The sequence below is a fragment of the Strigops habroptila genome, chromosome 5 (assembly GCF_004027225.2).
Source record: "Strigops habroptila isolate Jane chromosome 5, bStrHab1.2.pri, whole genome shotgun sequence".
NCBI classification, from domain to species: Eukaryota; Metazoa; Chordata; class Aves; order Psittaciformes; family Psittacidae; genus Strigops; species Strigops habroptila.
In genome coordinates this window covers 56,489,638-56,514,698 of record NC_044281.2, presented here as the reverse complement: position 1 = coordinate 56,514,698, position 25,061 = coordinate 56,489,638, and positions in this window count along the sequence as shown.

The window sequence follows — 25,061 nt, the reverse complement described above, 5'->3', positions numbered from 1 at the left end:
ATCACCGATTTAGGAAGAAAAAAAAAAAAGTGTCCAGAATGCACTGGACAAATCTATTAGGGTCCTAAGCTCCCTCTTCAAGTTATTAGCCTACTCCTTGCCAGTGTCTGTATTGCTACTACTGACATGCACCTACGTGTTCATACTGTATCAAATCTTGGATTTATGTAAAGGGATTCAGAGAACCTATGGCCAGACATGAATGCAGATTATGTTCTACAACCCAAAAGACAAGCCAAGAGGATTAGCACTCAGCCTTAATAAATCTCACCTCTAATTTCTGCATGGATGAACAGAAGAAGTCTGCTTTACATCCAGTAATAGTGATCTCATTTCATGTGAGGAGCCTCATATCAAAGGAACATACTCTTGACACTCTTGAATTACTGGGCTCACAAGGGCTCATGTGAGTATAAAACTCATGGATGTCTAAGGCCTGTTACACCATCTGGGAGAGTCTGAGATGGAGAACACCCCATGTGTAAGAGCAACATACATTCAGAGTACCCAACAAAGTAATGGTTACTAAGGAACAGCTAGACGGTTGTAACAATGAGCAAGTAGGCCCAAACATTTCTTTAACCCTTATAGCCTCACCCATATAACTGGTATAATTCAGTAAGGAGCTGGCAACGTATGCTATAGTACTTTAGATCATGCTATACCCTCAGCTTTATACACCAGGAAATATTGATCCCTTGTACTTGAACCATTTAAAAATAGCAGCACGTAACCAATCTACCCTGGCACCAGAACTGCACACTGATCTTTAGAGGTTATAAATTGTGATGACTTAACATGAGGCCCAGGTGAGCCTGGTCAGAGCCATTGAGGCCTGTTAGTGCCTTCAGGGTTCTGAAAACTTCACATTAATGGTTTCAGCTCCCTAAACCATATTTGGTTACATATCTTGCCCATGACTTGGAGTATTTTATTCCATATTACTTAACCAAAGCCCTTCAGACTTTGCATCTAGCATTTGTTCTAATATTGAGATGGCAGTACTCTTTATTTACAGTTGAACCTTCTACTTGCTTTTCAACTTATTCAAAGGCAGAAGATTTCCAGCTGACAACCAAACATTTCTGCTAAGCAAGCTCACATAGTTTTGCTTTTCTACTTCCAGTTAGCTCTCAGTCATCATAACCTGCAGGTGAAATATCATAGGTAAAATATATAGGTAAAATTATATCAACACACCCAGCTAAGCCTAGGGTTTAACTAAACTTTTACTACTGCTATGCTCTTAATCTATCAATCTCTTTACACGCATTGTCAGCAAAGTCCATTGAAGTTAATGAGGCAAATTCCACAGACATAGAAGAGTTCTGAATTGTGCTGTAAATGATTTACTACTGAATTAGTTTGGGCCTGAGTGTGGTTTAAATTTTGCAAGGTAACTTGGAGGAGTAAATAATATTCCTGATTGAGTTAACTATACTCTGAAACGACACTAGGAGAAATAAACAGCCAGTTGAAGAATCACTCAAGAATCTCAAGGCTTCCTCAAGTCTCTGGAGCCTTGATTTATCTGAATAAAATTAGGTATCTATGTCTATAATCATGTTTAGTCACAATTCATCATCTTCTCCAAAGCAGGTATCTTAGAAGGCAATTTGCACAGTGAGCAGCACTAGGGACATGTAAAGCTCAGTTTCAGGACTTCAGCTGTCAGCATTTTCTTGGGCCATACACTCGCACAAGTCATCACACTCGAAGTATAAGCCATACACACACATCTTCCATGTTTTCCCACCCATTCTCACTCTTCATCTTAGTCATCACAAACACTTGCAGAAAGACCTTGTTTTCAAGAACAAACAAGACCCTTTATATAATAAAATGCATGGGAAACAAGGTGCCTATAGAGAAAAGAGTATCTCTGTGAGACAGCTCTGAAAGCATCAGGGTAATTTTCTGTGTCAAAAAGGAAAAGAGCAGAAAGTACACCCAGCAAATAACCCTGTATCTCCACCACCAGATTCAGTGCACAGTAAACACCATGTGAATCAGTTCTGTCATCCCATACACATTCCTGTAATTGGACAGCACTCTCTCCCTTACGTAGTGCATTACACTCTCACAGTCTCTTGCTACAGTATCTACTGCCACTTTAATCTCATCGAGGATGACACGGAATGGCATAGGAGCCAAGGAAGAAAACAGATTAAAAAGCGGCCAGGGAAGCAAATACACCAGATTTCTACACTCGCTTACCTCCATTTTGTATGAACTCTAGACATTAAGGTTATATGACTGGGAAATTGCCTGAAGAATTCCTGAAAAAGATTCCAAACACATCCAGGATGACCCACTCTACTCTCCATTATGCTGTGATTTATTTACTTCTGTCCAATGAGTTTATCTCCTCATAATTTAGATAACTTTCACAGTTTGCTCCCTCCTTCTTGCTCTTTGGTTCTTTGGCTCTCTTACCCTTAAAAAAATATCTCACTCTGAGCGTTGTAGTACAGTTGGAACTAACCAGATCCTTTAAGTGCAGAGAAAGGGCAAATTACTATATTGATATGGTATATAGAATCATAGAATCATAGAATAGTTAGGGTTGGAAAGGATCTTAAGATCATCTAGTTCCAAACCCACTGCCATGGGCAGAGACACCATACACTAAATATTGTCACCCAAGACTCCATCCAACCTGGCCTTGAACACTGCCAGGGATGAAGCATTCACAATTTCCCTGGGCAACCCATTCCAGTGCCTCACCACCCTCACAGTAAAGACCTTCTTCCTTATATTTAACCTAAACTTCCCCTGTTTTAGATTGAACCCATTACTCCTTGTCCTATTGCTACGGTCCCTGATGATTGATACCTTCTAATTTATGTGTGAAATACACCTTACAGCTGAATATTTATCAATCAATATAAACTGCACGAAATTATATTTTACTATATTAACTTCCTGCAATCCATCAGGATTAGTGATAATCACAATTATAAAAGCTTTTAATGTAAAAGGTTAAAAGTTTGATGAGGAAGTATCATGTTTTTCTAATCACTAAGAAGGATCTTTTTGAGAAATAATCTCAAATCTCAATAATTATTGACTTACCCTAGCAGAAACTGGATTCACAGTGACTTGTTCTCCTAGGTACTGTCTATTCACCTATGAAAAAATAAAAACAAATCTATGGTAGGAAGTGGAAGTATTTACACCTCTGTTCTATGAGTGGCAAATTAGATAGGCAATTACATCTCATTTAAGCTATAGACAAAATTCCAATACAGTTTTGCAGAACCACAATTTCACCTCTGGATATGTGTCAGAAGCTACATACCAAATGGCAACAGAAAAGGGAGCTAAATTCAGAGCCCCTAAATTTTGGACTATTTAATTCATCATAATTTTATCTATATTCTGCTGATTATATGAAATAGTTACTGGTTCATTATGAGCTAAGCAGAACCCATGTATTCCAGTCGAGAACTGAAGAATCAATACATACCATCAATACAAATCATACCGTTTATTCAGATCAAGCTAGTGCTAGGTTCAAAAGAGAAATTTTAATGTCTGAATGTCAAAATCTGAGAGAAGCCATCTCCTAAGTTTTTTCAGAGAGAACATATGCTTTGTAATTAAACAGATACTTGGTGCTGTTAAGTGTACTGAAACTGAGGATTATAAAGGGGCTTGAGCATCTCCCATACAAAGCCAGACTGAGAAAGTTGGGGCTGTTCAGCCTGAAGAAGAGAAGACTGTGTGGAGACCTCATAGAAGCCTTCCAATAACTGAAAGGAGCCTACAAGGATGATGGAGAGGAACTCTTCATCAGGGAGACTGGAACTAGATGATCTTAAGGTCCTTTCCAACCCTAATCATTCTATGATTCTATAATCAATTCATAAGTTGTGAACTCAGAAGACAATTTGAAGCTTAAAGAAACTATTTTATAAAAACCCACAGGTGAACAATAACATGGGTTCATTGGAACTGTGCTGGTGGGTACAGATTTCAGAGCTTTCTTATTTTTCTTATTAGTTCTGTTTGATGTTTTGAGACCAAAGAGTGACTAATTTTCTGGATAATAATTGAAGTATTTTATATTTAAGTATCTCTGCCCATATGCAGCCACATCTGTGAAAAAGAAATAGCAGGTGTTTCATTTTTATGGTTTCCTTCTGTATATTTTTGACAAGTCCATTTGTTATTCTAAGAGAAAATGAGTAATCTCTGAGCCCATTTGATTTGAATAATGCTCTGTCTATTTACTATCATTAGTATTCCTATTGCAGTAGTCTGTCCATTACGTAACTAGATACATTTAGTTAATGAAAATAAAAATGTTCTGTGCACCATTTGACTTGATCGATAAAACAACAAACCTATTAGACCAATATTGCTCGATTTTATTAGTTTTCACAGAACCAGTTTTAAATCAAATGTTGTTCAAACTTGTCACATGTTAACACCTGTATACTTACATACTGCAGCTAATAAAACTTTGCAAATGCAGCCAACAGACTCTGTTTCTTTTATGTTATTGTGATGTGACAAGAAGAAGGAAAAACTTCACTTTAAACACCACTGTGATCTTGAATCATCCACAAACAGACGTGTGACTTCATTATGCTGAGTCTGTTATGTAGGCAAGAATGGCTATTGCATATAATGGAAAACAGCAGTAGAAATAAGCAAGCAACAGATAGATCCCTTCTAAAGTACCTTTCTCTTCAACAGAGAATTAGCAGTTGCTTTTGCTTAATACATAAATGAGAGACCTTCCAAGATGATGCTTTAGGAAGAGGAAATCGTGCTTCAGAAAGTGACCAATGTCCCTATGATCAGTGAATCATGACTCAGCATTGTCAGTGACCCAATGCCATTTATTCAGCGTTAAGAAGCATAGTTTGGATGAGACATAAATGTTTGGGGAAGAGGTAAGAGGAAATATCTTACGAAGTTTCTAAGATCTAGATATAATAGGTTACCATGTGCCATTATATACAATTTTAGATAATTACGTAAAGATAGATGAATTAAAATGGTTGCAGAGGGTCATGCCCACCCATAGAAACATCTGGCTCATCCACAATGGTGGATTCCTCCTGTAGTGTCAAAAGGATATAGAATTATTTTCTTTCTCTGTTATACAGTGGCCTAGTGCATTCTACTGACCCAAAGGTAATTATTTGCAGCAGCGGGTGAAGGTAATTTTGTATGCAGTACCAGTCTTGAACATCCGATTGAACATCTAAGAATAGAAAGTGATTGTTTAAAATACAACGCCAAGCACAGAAATCTTAGGGCTAAGTTATTAAATAGAAAACACTGGCATTCAGACCAAAGGAGGAGGTTACAATCTCAGCAAAGAGGTAACAGCTGGACTTTTCATTCTTTTAATGAAAGGAGGAGCTTGTAAACTTCACAGTGCTCCAGACAAAGCTTGAACAACTTTGACATTCAGCTCCAACAAAGCTCCAGCCAAAGATCTGGCTTTATTGAAGGTGACAGATATCAACAGATCATAAAACCCAGTCTCTCCTCTATACATGAGGGGGTGTGAGAAAGTGGCAGTGCAGGTGCTTGGCTGCCAGCCAGGGCCGACCCAAAACACTGCCAGAGACTGGTGATACAAAGCACGCTGATGCTTTCATCCTCCACCAATTGGAGCCACTTAAAGATCCTGCTTTTAGAGAGAGCATTGGTCACAGAGTTTCTCCATGCCCTTAAGCATGTCTCTATGGAGTTTGTTTGATTTAGTTATCAGTACTGTGACCTTCTAGTTCACTCAGTGCCTTTGAAATTGTATCATTTGCATCATCAAGTCTTGAATTTGCAGCTGTCAATATAAAGCAAATTTGTCGTTGGTATTGGTCTTATTAAGAGAAAATTCATGGGTTTGGCTTTTTTTTTTGAAGCTGGAGTTTTAGGGGTTTTTTGGTGCCATTTTGTGTGATATCCTTTTAGATCAATTAGGGTTAAAAATAGGATATGAAATTATGTTTCAAAATAGCTCACGCTCCAATTTTATTAAAGTCCTTTGCTCTATAAATAGTCTTTTAAAACTGAAATATCTCTTAAAGTCTTTAAACAAAGAAGAAAAAAAGACTTCAAAGAAGCAATTGTCTTTTTTCCTTATCAACCAGTGGTGAAGTAAATCCTGTCTTTATCATTTTGGTAAGATGTTGCCTAAGCGTTGCCAGATAATTAGTAATTTTCCAGCTAATCTCCATATTTTAAAACTTCAAATAGCTTTTTATTTTGTAAAACAATTAAGGATTGTCTATAAACTTGATACATTTTACCTACATCTCAGTATTTGTGATATGAAGCAATTACTGATAATAAAATATCTAGTAAATTTTCATACTGAAACTTTCCAGTAAGCAGAGAATGATTTAGAAGTAAATTTTTTGAAAATGATTATGCAAGTTACATATTCAAACAGCAACAATATATTCACCTTCAGAATGGAAATCTGGGTTAGAAGTAGTAAATATCTTCTGTGAAACATTCCGCAAAGAAGTACTGTCCTCAAATTTTAAAGCACTGTTTACACAAGAAATTAACTTTATTAAGGGTTTGCCTATTGTTCTTTGTTCAGGTTTAAACTACAGGCTTTCCTCTTTACAATAGAGAAAAAGGATCTTTTATGGAATAATTCACAAGTCAACATACCACTATTTCAATTGTTAGGGAACAATCTGCTGTTTCTTCTTACAAAATCTTAGTTCTTTTCCTGACACATAATCTCTTTACCAGATGAGAGTCATATAAAGAAGTGAACACATGGTATTGTGCTTGTTTTCATCTTTCCACAGGAATTGTGTGGCACTTCATGAGTTTGTGAAGACTGCAATACTGAAAGACAAAATCTTGGCCAGATATTCCTAGGCACTGCTCTTGTATCTATTTTGTACTGTACCAAGTAAATCTCACTGTTTGGAAGAGTGGCCTTGAGAGAGACTGGGGGCTGTGTGTGAGACAGGCACACTTGCAAGATTCAAATTCACAATACCTGTAGGTAGCGAGCAGCCTATCAAAGCCTCTCTCAACAAGCTTTCTCATCAAATGTTTCTTATTTTACCTGTTGATACATTAAACTTACAGTTTTACATTTCATATTCAAGACTACTAAACAGAAACGTGCAAAACAAAAGCAATAGCTGGTAAGCAGACAAGTAAGTAAAAAGTAAGTCCAGAACATGTTTCTAAAACCTTCAGATAGCTTGACTACCCCAGATATCCTGCAGACCAACAAAGAAGCTCCAAACCAGATTTTTTTCTCTCTGTCCAAAGAACTGCTGCCACCAAATACAGGTAAAACTTGTACCTTGTGTGCAGGCGGGTTAGAGGCACTTGGCCTACGAGTTTATTGATGAGTTTATTTTGCTGAGGTGAGTCTCTCCAGCGAGCTCGTTCAACCCCGCCTCAGCTCTGGGCGGCGAGAGCCCCCACGCCAGCCCCGAGCCCTCGCCAGGTCTTGCCCAAGAGCCCCAGCGCCGGTGCCGCGCGCCGGGACTCACCGGGGGCGGTGCCAGGAGGGAGGCACCGCCCGAGCGGGGAGAACCCGCCCCGGGGAGCGCGGGAGCAGCGCGGGGCGCGGCCCTTGGCGCCGGCAGCGCGGGCGGGGCGGGGAGCGCTCGGCTCAGGGCAGCGGCCGCTCCGGGAGCTCTGCTCCGGCTGCCCCGGCGGTGGCCGCGGCGGCACCGGACGGAGCCGACGGGAGGGGAGGCTGCGGCGCAGACCTCGGGGGGTAGGAAGTGCCTCCGCTGGTCTCCTGAGGCGAGGGTGCACAATGGGCAGGGCTGCGCTCGGTGCGCCCTGGTGGAGGTCCTCCTGCAGCAGGGGCTGAGCTGCGGGACGCTGTCAGTAGCTGAAAGGTGTCAGGGAAGCTGAGAGGGAGCGGGACTGCCTGCTCCAGGCCCAGACGGAGGGAGGGCCACAAGCGTCCATCATAGCGCATACAGAAAAGGAGGGTGTTTATCCAGGAAGTTGGGAGCTAGGAACAAAAACCAACAAGAAAAGGAAGAGTACAATTAAGAGCAGGGGGCTTCCTCCATAATCCAAAGTCCCCACCCAGAACCGCTTCGCAGTTCTGTATGGGGCTAATGAGGAAACACACACCGCACCAAATGAATATCCTGCTGATGCACCAGTAAAGAGGATCACTACTAGTGCCTCTGGGAAAAAGCAGCAGGTCATAGTAGTGGGTGACTCAACTTTGAAGGGTACAGAGGCACCCATCTGTCGGCCTGACCCAGTCTTGAGAGAGGTGTGTTGCCTGCCAGGGGCTCGGATCAGGGATATTGCTGAGAGCCTGCCTGCTCTAGTAAGTCCTGCTGACTATTACCCCCTTCTAGTGGTCCATGTGGGTGCTAACAATATAGGTAGCAGTAGCCTGGGAATCATTAAGAACTACAGAGCCCTGGGAGAGGTGGTTAGGGGCTCTGGAGCACAGATAGTTTTTTCATCAATTCTCCAGGTCAAAGGGGAGGACCTTAAAAAGGCTAGGCGGATTTGGCAGGTTAATAAATGGATAGAATGGTGGTGCCATAGTCAGGGGTTTGGGTATTTAGAACATGGGACTCGATTTGGGAAGCCGGGTCTACTGGAGGCTGGTGGAGCTGGTCTGACAAAGAAGGGGAAGAGCTGCTTTGGTAGGAGACTTCCCAGGCTGGTCAAGGCAGCCTTAAACTAGATGTGTTGGGGGAGGGGGCATCGATCCATCCCAACACTCCCAGTCAGTTGCCAGCACCTGCAATAAATGCTTGGAGTGATACAAAGATATTTCAGTTGTGGTCAACGGCTCAATGTCCAATTGGAGACCAGTAACGAGTGGTGTCCTTCAGGGGTAGGTAATGGCACTGATCTTGTTCAACATCTTCACTGGCGTCAGGGACAGTGGGATTGAGTGCACCCTCAGCAAGCTGGCTGAGGACACCAAGCTGTGTGGTTCGGTTGATATGCTGGAGGGAAGGGATGCCATCCAGAGGGACCTTGACATGCTTGAGAGGTGGGCCGACGCCAGCCTTATGAAGAAACTATTTTTCTATCACCACTCATATTCTTGTCCAATATTTTGAGACAGAATGGACATTTGTTCATAAAATATAGTTTCTGTTTTTAAAAATTTGTTCAGGTCCAAGTAATAGCAGACCATAGGCAATGAACTATAATAAAAAGCATATTTTGACTTACAGCTTTATGTTACATAGTTATAAAAAATTATTAAATTAGGTTAAAGTTCACCTCAAAAAGCATGGGTTTAAATATACTTACCTCTTTAGTGTGTATGTACACGTTTCTGTATTTCCATTAGAAATACAGCTGTGGATACTTTTAATTTCTTTTAAATTCAGTAGCCTTTACTTTATGTGGTTTACTTTACATGAATAGACATTTCTGTCTTACAAATGCTGTAGCCTTCCATACACAGCCTTATAACCATCACAGGGAATGGCTTGTGAGCTTTGAAAACAAATCTTTTAAAGTAGTTAAAAAGGATCTGTGGGAACAAAGATATAAGCTTTTAAGGATCTTAGGGTATGCATGTGAGACGGGTTGTATTTAAGAAAAACTGGTCACAATTCTAAGAACAGAAAGGAATGGTGCTCTGTTGGTTAGATCCTGCAGAAGGAGACCTTCAGATCCACTTATTTTAGCTGTTTTATACTAGTGGGTTTGAGATAGATTCATTCAAGCAATTCAGCGGCTACTTTATTGAATCCTGCACAACAAGTCAAATGTAGCAAATATTTGGAAAAGTTTAAATAACTTAAATGTCTCTGGGCTTGTAGAACTTGCCTTAATTTAGCAGGAGAAATTTCGTGCAAACTTGCTTAAGTGTATTCATAACCAGACTCCTCAATATTCTCATTTTCCTCTGTAGATATTGTGCTTAAAAGAGGGACTGTGTCTTACATTAACATCCACTGCACACCTGACTTCTTTTGTGTGCTCCACTTTGCCAGCCTGTTCCTCAGTAGTGCTGGCCTCTGGAAAGTTTCATGCTGATGCTGTCTTTATTCTGCTTGGTTTTGTGATCTGCTGTTCCGAGCTTGGCAGTCACTCTTTCAGCAGCAGTCCAGATCAATGTGAATGGAGACTGGACAGAAATTTTCAATAATGATAAGTCAGGCAAAATAGGGAGCTGCAAAAGCAAGCCAGGAGAGCGATTCTTTGAAGTCTTAAAGTTTTGATCAGCTATGACTTTCAACAGGGAAGGTAGAGTTGGGAGCAGTGTAAGGTTTGTTATAATTGCCCGACACAAATGTTCTCTTAAAATGCCTGACACAGTACACTAGGGGTTGAATCCAAGGCCAATAATATCAACAAGAACCCTTTAGTTGACTGTCAGTGGTGCTTGGATTACTCTTTTATCAAAGAAAATGTTTTCTTGCTTGGTTTGCAAAGACCCACTTAAACAACTATAGTTTAAAAAGTGTCTGGAGATCATAAAGAAATACATTTCACTGCCCTTCTTGTGCTAAGGAGTATTCACTGATGAGAGCAGCTTCTGTTCAATTATGTTTAATGATGCTGATAAGTGTTAGTTGATTTTGAAGCACAACTACATGTCATTCATCTGCACACAAAGTGTATAAAACAGTGAGAAGCAGGGACATTTTACTTATCCTACTACATACCATTGAAATAACATTGACAGAACTGGCAACTCTAATTTATAGTGTAGAAGGTCCTTAGGGATACAAACCAAATGGTTCAGCAGATGTCCGCAGAATTTGCATTTTTTGTGATCATCTCTTCTTCCATTTTTTTCCTTGGGTTTACTGTATGCAGAAAGAATGAGTAAGCAGAAATAGACAACACCCTTTGAGACATTTTGTTAATTCAGTAGTCAAATACAGACCCTCAGTCTGTCTTGTAATTATTTTGGGATGGAGTTCATTTCACCAATACTTTTCCCAAACTATCCTGAGCTGTTTCTAAATGACCTCACAATACTCTGCAAAAGAAGCTACTCTTACGAAATTAGAACGGCAGAAAACATATGAAAGTTTCACAGTTGAACATTTTCTAGCAAAGTTTCTCACCCACTGCTTGTAGTAATTAGACTGTACTTTTGCCTAAGGGGAGCAAAAAAGATAATTTGAGAAAAGGATACTCAGCTAACCAATACTTTCTCTGCAGTTAAAAAGATTGCAAGGGTTTGGGGTTATTTCCTCAAAAATGGATGAGAGTTGAATTCCTGTTGGGAGAACTCTGTACTTGTTAGCATTGGCAAACAGACAGTAACTCTATGCTGTAGCTTCGTCTTTCGCGATAATACAACTGCTCCATTGAAACCACCTGATCATGAATATCTAGGTGTACTAAAGGTCAGATTTAGAGGAATTTAAAAAAAAAAAAAATACACTAATGAGGCTCCTTGACAGGTAATGCAGTTGTGACTTTGCTAGGGTAACCAAAAAGTTATTCAACTTAGACAAAAGAATAATAAGGCACCTGTAGGATGCCATCCAACTGAGTTATTGGCAAAGTTGCATGACATAAGAGTTCAAAAACTCATTTACTCTTCAGCAGGGTGCTTTGTCTTACAACAGGTTTTCCCACAAAGTGTACCTTCTCCAAAGCTTAATAAGACTGAACAATACAGAAGTATCTGTAAACTATGGCAAAATTAGGCATAAGAAAAGGCAACACTACTAACACTCACATGGTGGTGTGCAGCATAAGGGTTCGTTGCTGATTCTGGGCGTGATTATTTACTACATTACTGTAGTAAATTTGTTTATATTTAGTGTAATATATACAAATATATATAGTGTAATATAAACAAATACTGTAGTATTTGTTTATATTTGAAATCATGTTATTGAGGAACTAAAGTGATGCAGTGGAGAATTAGGCTGGCAGTGTTTATGCAGGCTGGAAAAAGAGATAAGGACACTGCAAGGCTGATGAGAAATAAAGCAGCCATCCTACAGTTCCAGAGCTGGAGTTCCCAGTATTTTGTTATGCTTCATCTTGTAAATGTGTTTGGTCATATCAAGAACTTAGATGAATTTTGCTTGTTCCAGCTCTGTTGTTTTTCCACTGCATTTAACACAAGCATAGCGATCTTCCATCTTACTGACAAGCAACAAGAGAGACCAAATTGACCTGTTTATTCTTTGAGTAGTGAGTGACATCCAATACAACATTTGTCTGACATCACTGGCCAGTCCATCAACAGCTGGGCTACAGTTTTCAGCAAGAAAATTATCATGAATGACTATTCTCTTTGAATCACTAGGCACATTCTTGTATGTTCTCAGAGTGTTTCCATACTTCCTTAGCCATGTGAAAAGTATTAACTGTAACAGGAGTTGTAGGGCTTAAGCCCTGCACAAGCCGGTGGAAATACAACTTCTTTTGACCTCTTGAACGCTACTGGAATTTGAGACTGCTGATAAGGGGAAGAACCTCAGATGGTTTAAAAAGAGCAGGGCTCCACCCACCCTGAGAGAGTTTGATTTATGCTGGTTGAAATTCTATCTCATAGGGGTTTTGATATGACCTTTAATCTACTTTCTGTCCTCTTTTTTTCAGCTGCTCACAAGTCCTTCTCCAGAATAAATAATAAAGATGTTGATATTTTCTGTGCTTTACAGTGAGCCTGTAGTCAGTAATGGGTTTAGTCTGGTTTACAAAGTAAATTTCTTAGTTTAAAGAAAAAAAAATTAGACTTAGAAGGTCGCAATGGCTTCAATTTCATCTAGATAGAGTCCCTTCCCTGAAGACCCAAATTTAATTTGGTGATTTGTGTTAAGTCTGTGGAGTAGCTTCTCTCGTAATTAAATGCCACTGTTTTCTTCCTAAAGGATAATGTTGCAATCAGCATGAAGTGCAAATACAATGTTCTTCTTGGGTTCTTCCTTTTTTAAATAAAAGCCATATAAATATCTGGGTGTTCCAGAAACACAAAGGAAAGACAAACTCAAGCAAGATGTAGTCCAGCATTACCCCTCTAAATGTCAGGTTATTTCCCCAATTAACCTGAAGTGCAAGACCATATTTTAAGTAAGTGCTCTATACTTGCAAGTAGCATTACTTGCAAGTCACATCTCTATAGACACTGAATTCTATTGACTAGGGGTTCTCAAGTATACATATATAAATTGATGTCAGGGTATCTTGTAGGGAAAGGATTTCACATTTCTGGGAGTAAATCAGTGCTTTTTGGCTTTTAACCATAGAAGCATCAAGTTATGAAAGACAGGAATATCAGAGTATCAGGGCAGGAAAGGAATATATCTCTCCTGAAAATTTTAATTTTTAAAAATCCCTCAAAATAAACTATTCTTGCAAGAAATATTTCTTTTGGATTCTTCGTTCTGACAGTCAGCATTCTAGATAAGATCTTTCCTGTCCATCATTCTCTTTTAAGATACGTTCTCCTCATTTCTAGTAAAATGCAAAATGACAGCTTTGCAATTGTACACTTCTGTTTTGCTGAATAGTTCAAATGGTGAAGTAGCAATAAGTGGACAAAAGAACAGAGCACAGCAGAGGATAAAAACCAAAAAAAGATTGAGCTGTCACTTTAAATCCTAAGAATGGCCTGAAGGTACGGCTTCAGTCTGGATGAATAGTATCCTTATGAGAATGTCTCGACCACCCACACTGATGTTACTAAATAATACAACCATGAACAAAACCTCTGAGATCAAAGATCCTGTTGTGAAAATGAAAAGTTTAACAGTTGACGGAGAAGATATAACCATTATCAGTCTGAGGTGATTCTAAAATATAAAAGTCTTTTTAAATATTTATTCTGTTACAGAAATTTGTGTTTGCAAGCTGTTAATATGGGCTAGAAACTCAGAAGCGACTGTTAAAACTTTCATAAAAATCACCTGACTCCAGAAGCTGGAACGAATTCAGAGGTTTCTCTGGATTTTGACAGCATATGTAGAAACAGAAACAGCAGTGTTTTGTATATTCTCTGCTCAAGATCATCAAAAGATATTTTATGAAGATATTTTTCATTATCTTACTATGAAGATAATTTATGAAGGCATTCTTGAAAGTATTTTTGGCATATCTTTAGCAATTAAAAGGAAACGCATTTATAAACACATTCAAGCACAAATAAAATCCTTTTTTTTGGTTTGCTTGTTTACTTTTAAGTTCGAATAAACACTGGATCCTGTGTTTCATGTTTGGATATTGAATAAAATGTCCAATTGGGAATTATGAAGCTTTCCAAAAAAGGATAACACCTCTGCATAAAAGACACGTGTGAGAAACCTCAGTCCAGAGGGCAATTATTTTACAGTTTTAAGTACCTGAATGTAGGGTCTTGTTTCACCAACCATAACAATAGTGATATTGCCACAATGTGTTATGTCTACCAGCAGGAGGAAGGCAATGCCTGTTTGTAATGAAGATGGCTTTTATCATGGAGATGGAGAGTGATTCCTGGGCAGCTAAGAATGAAAACTAATTTGACTGGATCAGGACAGAACCGGATTTACTTTAAAACAAATAAAAGCAGGATCAAAAAAAAAAAAAAAAGGGGAGGGGAAATTTTTAATCTCAATTCCAATTTGACCTAGGGTTCACAGGCAAATATGAACTGAAATCTATAATACTTCAGTTAACTGAAAAGATTGAAAACACTTTAGGTTAAATATGATATATAAGGAAAGACTTATTTGTAACTAAAATGGCACATAACACTTGTATTAATTCTCTACACAGGACTGAAGGAAAAATCTGAGTGTCTTTATGCCCCTGTTTTACTTTCCTCTTTGTCAGCCACCTTCTAAATTAGTTTTCGACATCCACACATGTAGGTGGTGGATCCACTGATCACACAAATATTAATTATAACGCCCTTCTACCCAAGAAACATGCAATATGGTATCACTAACAACAGTTGGATTTCAAACTTGGTAAAAGCACTTCTACCTTGAGTTTCTGACCTGACTATATTCACAGTTTTCTTGGGTAAAGTTATAGAATCTCAAAGGAATCTAGCTATCTTAATTTCTCTAAATTTTGAACTGCATGTTTATATGATTACAGATTTTTTTTAACAGCACAAGAACCAAATGATTTTTGGCTGCAGATGATCATAAAAACTCCTTCGCTGTAACAATTAATTTTCTATAGATTCCTTAAAGCTACATTGTTGGTTCTCAATGGACACTTATATTTTTTAGGCGTTGAACTTGCTTTGATTTTTTTTTAATGTGATAGATACTTTAATTTCCTCTCTCTTTTTAATTTAAATTTAATTAAAATCTAGCCTCACGGACTTTCACTTTCAGGTCCTGAGTTGTCTCTGTGTTTACCCTCCAAGTGTTACTAGTACCTTGAGCACATTAGGAATATTAAGCAGTTAATCAAGTGTAAAAAACATTAATTTGTTCTCTAGTGTCTTTCATCAATCTTTTTTTTTTTTTAATCAGAAGAATATCCAACAACTAAGCCCACAGATTCCACAGCAAGTATTTCATCAGCAGACACTGATACTTCGCTGCACTCAGGATTGTGAAATAAACCTCTGCTGACGTGAGTGAATGGTCTCATCCCAGCCCCGTGTAATCACTAAGATTCTCCCATACAGGTTTTAAAATAATCTAAATAACTCCAGTTAAACTATGTGTGTGTGATTCCTTGAAGCAACATTAAATTCTCTACCCTATTACTAAAAGCTGAATGCAATTCAGCATGCCATAAGTCCCATCACTCTCTGTGTAATCTCTAGTTTCTGAAGCCTGTGTCAGAACCACCATCTGTCCTATTTCTGCTAGTGAACCAAAGCTTGCCCTTTTGTGGGCTAGGTTTCTAGAATTTGTTCAACTAAATGGCAGGTGTTAAAACCATTTTACATAGTGGATCTGATCTAATATCCTGGCACAAACAACAAAGTTACTAAAAGAGGCAGAGACCTTTCAAGGACTGAACTGTGCTGGTATCTTTATTTTTATTGCAGTCATTGCTGCCACTGGCTCAAAAAACACAGCACCTCGTCCAGAAGCAACCCAACTTTGAGTGTGGAATATCCATTACTTCTGGAGCTGCTTTATGTCAACGTAGGGATCCTAATTCCTGGCATAAGGTTGGTTTGCCCTGAGGTATCAGCAATATCAACCAGCTCTGGCTAATGTTAGTTTACTAATCTTCACATTCATATTTTAAAACCTGTATGGGAGAATCTTAGTGATTACACGGGGCTGGGATGATTCTTGTGAAGATTAGACTTCATTTTGACTCCAGTATAATGTGAATCTTCATTTGGAAATAAACTATTTTATAATCTGTGGTGTAGCTATGCTTTTTGAAATCCTTAACCTAGGCATATGTAACTTTGTGCAAAATTTATAGAAGTAATACAATAATTATTTAGATTATGAAGAAGAAGCCTCAGTCATTATGCTGTGATTAGCTTCCATACAACGAAAAAACCTAAGAAAGGCTCTTTTACATGTCCCCATATCCTACTGAATCAAATACACATGTTTTATGCCCTCTTTTGATCACAAATCATCTATCTGGGGCAAAGTGAAAATGCAATTGCCACACAAACCATACAAGCTTCTGGGATCCAAGAACAAAGCCTCAGGTCCTGAGTTAACCAAGATACAGAATCAAGTCACTGGAACTAAAAGAAAGTGCGTCAAAGTATTTGTATTGTAGTCCTTTATCTCTTTGTGATCAACCATCACAAGCTTCTTCCAGTTCATTGTTATACACAAAATACTTCTAGAACTGTTTGGAAATGGTTTTTTGTTCTTCTTTATATATATAAAAATAGTTTTTGTCTTTCCTAGGAAAACTTAGTTTGTGTGTGAAATGCTCCTGAGGTGCTGAGACTGTGCAGGATTCCAAAAGATGTGCTTAGTCAAGATGTACAGCTGAAGGTAGAAAAAAGATTTAAATTTGCAAAGTTTATAATTTATACCATCTGTCTAATGCTGTTAATGAACAGGAATATTCTTATTTGGTGTCGTCTTTTTAGCTGAAAAATTATTTTGTGCTAGGAAACATTCTCACTGCAGTATCTGAAACCCAGAAGAAACATTAAAAAAAAAAAAAAAGCTTGTACTATTTTGTATTTATGAATAAGAAAAATCTGGAAAAGTTAAGGAACTTAACTCAGGTCACACACACACAAAAAAAAAAAAAAAAAAAAAAACCAAAAACCCTGACAGAGGAAAGTGGGATTTCAGCAATATATCTGGTGTAACATTAAACTTCTGGGCTAGATAAACATCTTCTTTGCACTCACTCCTCAAACGACATAGTGGAAAACAGTGTTGCACTTGAGCTATGAAAAAGAACAGTTTATGTTCTGTGGCTTTTAAACACAGTGTTGCTGTATTCAAAATAAAAATCATATGGTCCTTTACCATCAAAACAAAACACACCAGTTCATCTCTGCCTATAGGGATATGCAATCTGAAAAAGAGCCTCTAGTGGAGGCTAACATTGCTTTGATTTACTGTGAAAAAAACACGTATTTGTTGTACTTTTTCAAGTGTTGATACTGATGAAAATACTTGCAAAGCTGCCAGGCTAATTTCCTGACAGATCAGTCAGGAACAGCACACAAGAACGTGATTTTGGGCATAGCTATTAATGTCTAGCAATTCATTTGAAGGGAAAAAAATAGCATTGAAAAGAAGTAATCAAAAGATCCTCCAAGAGTGCCAGGTATTTATCACTAGGAGTATAATAAGTTTACTAATCTTAGTAAATTGGGACAAGAGATATACATTAATTCTGTTCATTAGGTACCTCCTGCTGTTATGGTTTGATTATTATTCATAGTACTTGGACACTTCTTGTAGGATTGGGTTATTAAGAGTTCTAAGTACTGCACATACGCATAATAAAAGTCCAGCTCCAGCTGTGCTTTACAGTCTTTCTGAAAAAAGGACTTGATTTGCAGTTTGGGAATGGGTAGAGAATAATGTTATGCAACCTGCGCCCTCGCTAATAACTGAATATAGGCATTATTCACCATCACATGCCCTCATACCTTATCTTCCCTGTGGGCTTGTCCCACTGCAGTGATATTTTCTTTTGCTTTGACTTGTTTATAAACATCCAGCTAATAAATGGCAGTAGCAGCAGCCGTCACACACAGTGGTATGTCAACAGAGAAAAACACTGACAGATTTGCATTGCTGTCTGTATCAAAGGATTCCAAAACCACTCCAGAAACCCTCACTTATCAAAGCAGATCTCTAATAGATTGTGATAGCTCCAGTTTAACTCCATTTTTGATAGTAAAGTTCCAGCTGAAAACCTTAGCATATACAATGAGGCACAACAGTGTCATTTACTTATTTGAGCAATAATTCTGTGTTGGAGTCCTATTCTTGCAAAATTGCTATTAGTTTTATATAAAAATATTAAATAATATTTTGTATAGAATAAATATCTACAAAAGACCAGGTTTAAATACGCAGCTAAAAGGCTGCTGCTCAGAGAACATGAAACGGAGGATTGTATGAAAAATGTTCATACAAGGCAGACCAGCATCTCATGGGTTTGTATCAGCTAGATCTGGATCTATACAGCATGATCTGTCAGAACACACTGTAGACCAAACTTATATACCCAAAATACTGAAGTCGAGAGGCTCATAACTATATTAACTCTTATTAATAAATATATTAATATATTCCTCCTCCTTATCACCATAAATATGAAATTCATGTGATTTTGGGTTAAGAAGGCCTCAATGTGAATTCTGAAAGTCATTGTGAATTCTTTCTCACAGTTCATGCTGCTAGAAAAACTATTCTCTCAGAGGGCAGAAAACAAAATTAAATAAATAATAACACCTCCCCCCAAAAAAACCCCCAAAACCACAACAAACCAAAACAGTATAACTAAATAGCTAAACAGCAGTATAACTGCAAAAACCAAGAAGGTGAATAAAAAGGCCTTATGAGCCTGCTAAAGGGAAATTCAATGATAACTAGGCTAGAACTGTGGGGGTTAGTTGGCTGGCTATCCTACTGTGCGCTGAGATTGTCTTTACACTTTCGATACAGAAGCCTGAGCCAGAGCAACAGTGTCTGAGAGTCTGTCCTGCCCTCAGAACCAGCCCATAAGACTCTTTGCCCATGTGTGGTTTACTGCTGTAAATCCAAAGTGGCTAATGTGAGAGATGAATCGTAAGAAGTTGGTTTAGCTTGTGAAAATTATTCCTTCCAGCTATAGTTTTTCTCGGACTTTTTTTTTTTAACAAAGATATACCTATCCACTAAAATTCTTGAATGCTTTTATCTGAACTGATAAAAATCTATTTCATGAGTTTTCAAACACAGGTCCAGAGGTGCAGCAAATTTTCAGGGATCTTCTTATGATATACATGGTACAAGGAACTGTGGGTAACTGGTTATCTGAGCTACGAGTTGGCTCCAACCAGAGTGGAGCATCAGGCACAGCTGCTCAGCACAGCATGACTCAGACCCTGTGCTTTATTGTAACAGGAGCACCAAATACAAGAAAGCAAAAAAGGTTGTGCTTCTCTTCTCTCTCACTAAAAATCAAACCATTTGCAAAGAAAAGAAATTTAATGAGCATAAACCTAATAAGCATTTCTGCTAGGAAGAGCACACTGATGTCTTAGAGGCGGTACTCACATGGAAGACATTAAAAGGTATGTTCTAATTTCATGTCAGTCTTTATGTAGGAGGGAGAGAAAAACCTAATACTTCAATTTAGATCAAATTTTACAGCTACTGGTAGTATAAGTAAAAATCTATAGTTTCACAGCTGTAAAGGTTTTAGATTTAATTAGAGGAACTTGTTTCCCTTTACACAGCAACTTTTGCAATAAGGTATGCTCTGACAATTTACATTAATGTGTTTTATATGCTTCTTACTGAGTTTCCTGCTGTAAGTTTCCTGCTATGCAGTATCATATTTTAGGATACGAATAAGAAAGGAAGTCTTCATTCTTTCTTGCTTGCATTTGGAATTTGGCTGTTATTGATGTATTTTCAGAATGATGGCCATAGGCAAGATGTTTCCGAGAGCAAATCTATTGACTACGTTTCAGTGTGCTTGTGATAGAAAGTTTGATATTAATGAAGTTTATGAAAAATTAAGTCAGAGAATCTTCATAAAGGGTTCATTGGCACATTGACATGGTAGAAATATTTTATTCTGACACAATTTTGTTCACTTTCTGGTACATACAAGGTGATGATTTAAGATTTTCTTGAGGACGTGAGTTTGTAGACCTTCAAGGCTGCCATGGCTTAATCTCAGCTGGCAACTAAGCACCACATAGCTGCTTGCTCACTTTCCCCAGTGGGATAGGGGAGAGAATTTGAGAAGTAAAAGTAAGAAAACTCATGGGCTGAAATAAGAACAGTTTAATAATTGAAATAAAATAAAATTTAATAATAATAATATTAACAATATACTGAAAAGGAAAATAACAAAAAAAGAAATAAAACCCAAGAAAAGTGAGTGATGCAAATGAAAAACAATTGCTCACCACCGACTGATGCCCAGCCTGTTACCAAGTAGTGGCCCCCTGGCCAGCTTTCCGCTATACTAAAATATACTGACCAGACATCATATAGTATGGAATATCCCTTGGGTCAGCTGGGATCAGCTGTCCTGGCTGTGTCCCCTCCCAGCTTCTTATAACCCCTAGCCTCCTCACTAGCTGGACAACGTGAGAAGCTGGAAAGTCCTTTACTTGGTGTAAGCCCTGCTTAGCAACAACTAAAACATTGGTGGGTTATCAACATTATTCTAATCCTAAATTTAAACTACAGCACTGTACCAGCTACTAAGAGGAAAATTAACATTTCCCAGATGAAACCAGGACAAAGGCATAAACAAGTTTTTTAAAGTTATTTTGACAAGACATGCTTTCCACAAAATGCTATTGATGGACTCAAGTAACTGATCTACTATTTGACTACAATCAATGTTGAGTTAATTTTCCAATGCTTATTTGGGTCTATGTACCTGTCACTTTTAGAAGTACCATAATGCTGGCCTAACACATTCATTTGTATGCAAAATGAATATGACACAAACCAAATTTCAGATCTGAACATGCTTTTTTAAGACTAGATTTCAAATTATTAGGGAGTATTGATCTTTAAATTGAGAATGTGTAAGAACTGCAGTGTTAACATCATACTTGCTAAAAATAGCCTGGAAAAAATAAAATCACTGTCACATATCATGCTGGTTTGTACATATATATATGCTATATAAGTATGGGTAACTATTAAACATACCTGCATTTTTCTGCATTGCTAACAAATTTTAAAGCTCCACAAAGAATTTGCTTTATCCCCACATAAATTTTTTCGGCTTGTTCTCAATTATGCTAGATACTAATGTTACTGTGACGCTTTTTGGATTCCCTTATCAATTCTCTGCTTTTTAAGTTAAAAATTACAATAACACATGCTTCCTCTCTTTTTATTCTCTATTAGGGTTTTGTTTATAATTTCTGCCTTCAGCATTGAACAGTGACAGTCTTATAGTCAGTTGTCTTCTTCCCTGACTGCAGAATCACAGCTTTTGGCCATCCAGACTTTTGTTGTGCCTCCTGTTTTCATTCACTTTCTTCCTCCTCATTTCTCCCAACTCTCTTTCAGAAATCAACCTTTCTGAAAAACTAACTATGTAAGTAAATATAATACTGGTTGGTACTGTCCTTTTTTTTTTTACTAAATTTAATGTAATTTTATCAACAGTACTCCCAAAGCAATCATTAACTTCCACTGTGGTAATTAAATCATCTTCATCAAAATGGATTTAATTTTGATTTTTTATTTCATTTTATTAAGTTAAAAATAATCTATAGTTTGGAGAAACTGCTGACACTTTACTTTTGGAGCCATAAAGCTTCCAAACTGAATTTTCTATTCATAACATTTCTTTGGCTAAGCCACAGTTAGAAGTTATCAGTAACATGTGAACAGCTGGGAAAGAAAAGGAGGAGTACCGAGAAGGCAGAGAGAGACAAGACACTGTACTTGGCAGTGCCTCCTGGAAAAATCTAGTTTGAAATTATGCTCACCTCAGGATCACCTTCCTGGCAGCAGGCACTTTTCTGCTACCTGGGCAAAATTATTTTACTCTTCCCAAACTCAGTCATCAGGATTTTTGCTCATATAAAACTGGAAGTTGTCTGTTTATCTCTTGTAAAGTTACATCCTTTTCTCCAGAATCTTCAAAATCTTCTGTGAAATGTAACTCCTTTCTCTTGACAATTTCTCCTCAACAGCACTCACAGTTATGTAAATGAGGAAAAGGCAAATTCAGTTCCAAAGACAAAAATAAATCATCAGAAAGGAAAAGGACCCAAAGAAAACCAATGAAACCATAATACTAATTTAACAGTGGATTGTGAGGATAAATACTGGGAACAGAGGAAGGGGCAAGTCTTGTGCATGTTCCATACTCTTATGGCCTTGATTTGCCCTTTTTTTTTTTTTTTTTTTAATTACTTTAAAGGGAAAGTTTAATAATCCAGTTTCTTGTTATTTTGCAGTATTTATATCTGGTGGTAGGAGGAAAAAGACCATGATATTCTATACGCATAATTAGAAAAAGCTTTTACACTGCAGATACTGAAGCTGGTTTTGCATTTTTCTTGCTTCTTAAGAAACTAAATAGAACAAAAAGCTATCATCTGTCACTTGAATCATTGTAGGCCGCATTAACAGGCTGGTTCAACAATGGGAAATAGTTCATGTAAATTGTTGCATTCCAGCTGGTTGACTTTTTCCTTGGTAAAACTTACATATATTGTCTAGTTTCCTAAAAGATAAATTATGTGATTTCACATTTGAGTAATACTGAAGAAGCATCTAGACATAGCTGGAGGAGGCCTTTAGAGTTGGCCTTCAAACACCACAGAGTTGCTGAAGACCATAATCAGTTGAGTTACTGCTCATTTTGGTGTTTTGGTGGTACTCTGGTTTATAACATCATAATTTAGAGGCATATCAAGTACTTTAGGATTTGAACTCTAAATCTGAGGTAACGTAACTAAACTCAGGTTCCTTGGTGCTCTGTTCAATCTCCATGCTGGTTGTCATTTTTGCTTCAGCCTTGAGTGACTGATGTTTTAGGCAAAGAAACCTAGGTGCTGAGGCAGAAGGAAAAAACCAAGGAAATGCTATATGGTACACTTGGGCTCCCCTGCAAGCACTTTGTCCTGAAGTTCATTGACAGGTGGCATGAAATAATCTCCATGTTCAACCATAGCTGATCCAGCAATAGCCCCAGTAGGGCTCCTCTTTGTAAGGTTGTATCACATCTCCTCAGCAAACCTTCAAGCTATTGTAGCCAGAACATATGGTTTCCACCTTTTCTTTCTCTATCGCAAGCTGCAAATACAACACATTTTACTGTGTTTATTCAAGGGTGATACCGTTCTTGAACAGGCTCTTCATCTCCATAAGGTATATAAGCAGGATTTATGGGAGCAATGCAAATGCGTAAAGTAAGTGTTATCAGTTATCCTGTCAGCATTCCAACTGCCACAGTGGAAAGGTATTTGTGTCTTCTAGGTCCTAGGTCCTATCAATCGACTCCAAATGAATGTCTCAGAATTTCTAAAATAGATGCCTGTTGAACACATGAATCATTTCCTCTGTGGTGGTAGACAACAGCTCTTTCTATGTATATGACTAGCATAGTAGTGTCTTTGTAGCCAACTGAATATTCACAATGACGTCACAAACAAAGGTTTACAACATCCCATTGCTTAGAATCAACTCAGAGTATACCAGCAAGCTATGAACTTGCCCCACATCCTGAAGCCACTATGAAACTCGTCAGTTGAGTCCCAAAGAGTGCATGGCTGCATCTGCTTTGCCAGCTTTGAATTGCAGAAAGCTGCATGCTAATACTTCCTCTAGGAATTCTCATGCACTGTGCAGTCCTATGATACTGTAATCTTAGTTCAGAGTCTTTTGTGATCTCTCTAAGCATCTCTCTCTTTGTGGTATTGTTTCTCTCTTTTAAGGTATTTGCCTGACTCTGGGCCTCTGGGCCTTCACTGAACCTTCATGAATTCTCTGTAACATTTCAGAGATTGTTTCTAATTCCATAAGTACTTCAGGGTAAATTTTATCAGGTTCCACTGATCTGAACAAATCTAACTATCTATTTGTCTGTCTACGTAAGCATTAGAATTTACAGATACTGTTCACCCTTAGTCATAGCAGACCCTGTGAAAACAGAACTAAGCTGATTCAGATTCCTCTCCTTCTTGGATGTTTGGATATGATGAGAGATTGGTATCAGTGCAAGGTTGGGGTTTTGTTCATATTATGTTATTGTATCATGAACAAATAGATAAATCTGTCATATGGGTATTTAAACTCTGTCTCCAGAAGTTTCTCTGGAATATTGTGGTGCTCTTTTCAAGTACAAGACAATAAAAAAAGAGACTTTGTTTAATGAATTCTAAAGTGCTTCGTGCTAACCATCTGATGTCTTCCCAACAGCATTCCAGTAAGAATGAAGTCATACATCCATTAGACATAAATCCTTGTATTTCATAAAACAATTTCTGGCAGTATCCCAGCCACTTTCACAGAATTACTCTCATCCCTTTCATATCAGTGATCACTCCTTTAAGATCGGCTTCCCAGCATTGTCTCTGTAGTCCTTTCTTGTCACATTCTGTTGCTGAAAGTTGAAAGCTTTCTCACCTCACTTGACTAATCCACCTCAATTTGTTTACTTTAAAATTGAACTGATAGGCCAAATTATTCATGGTATTGCATAAAAACCCCTAGCTGAATTATAATTAAGTATGGTATGTCTTCTGACAGAGTTTAACCTGGAAGTCTTATAATTACTTCAAGAAAATACAGTCCTTGGTCAATTCTTTCTCTGTCATGTCTTCTGTCTTCAAATTCTGCTTGCATTTTCTTGGGGCCAGGGAGGGATTACAAATCAGCCTTCTGTTGTGCAAAGTCTGGCACAACAGGTCCTTTAGGTTCTACTGGAGTGCAAAGGATCACCACATTCTTCGGGTGTTTAAATGTCAGAGAGATGTGCCTAATCTACCCAGATGAAAGGAGGACTTAATTGGAGAACTCCAGCCTCTGAATAACTGATTGTAT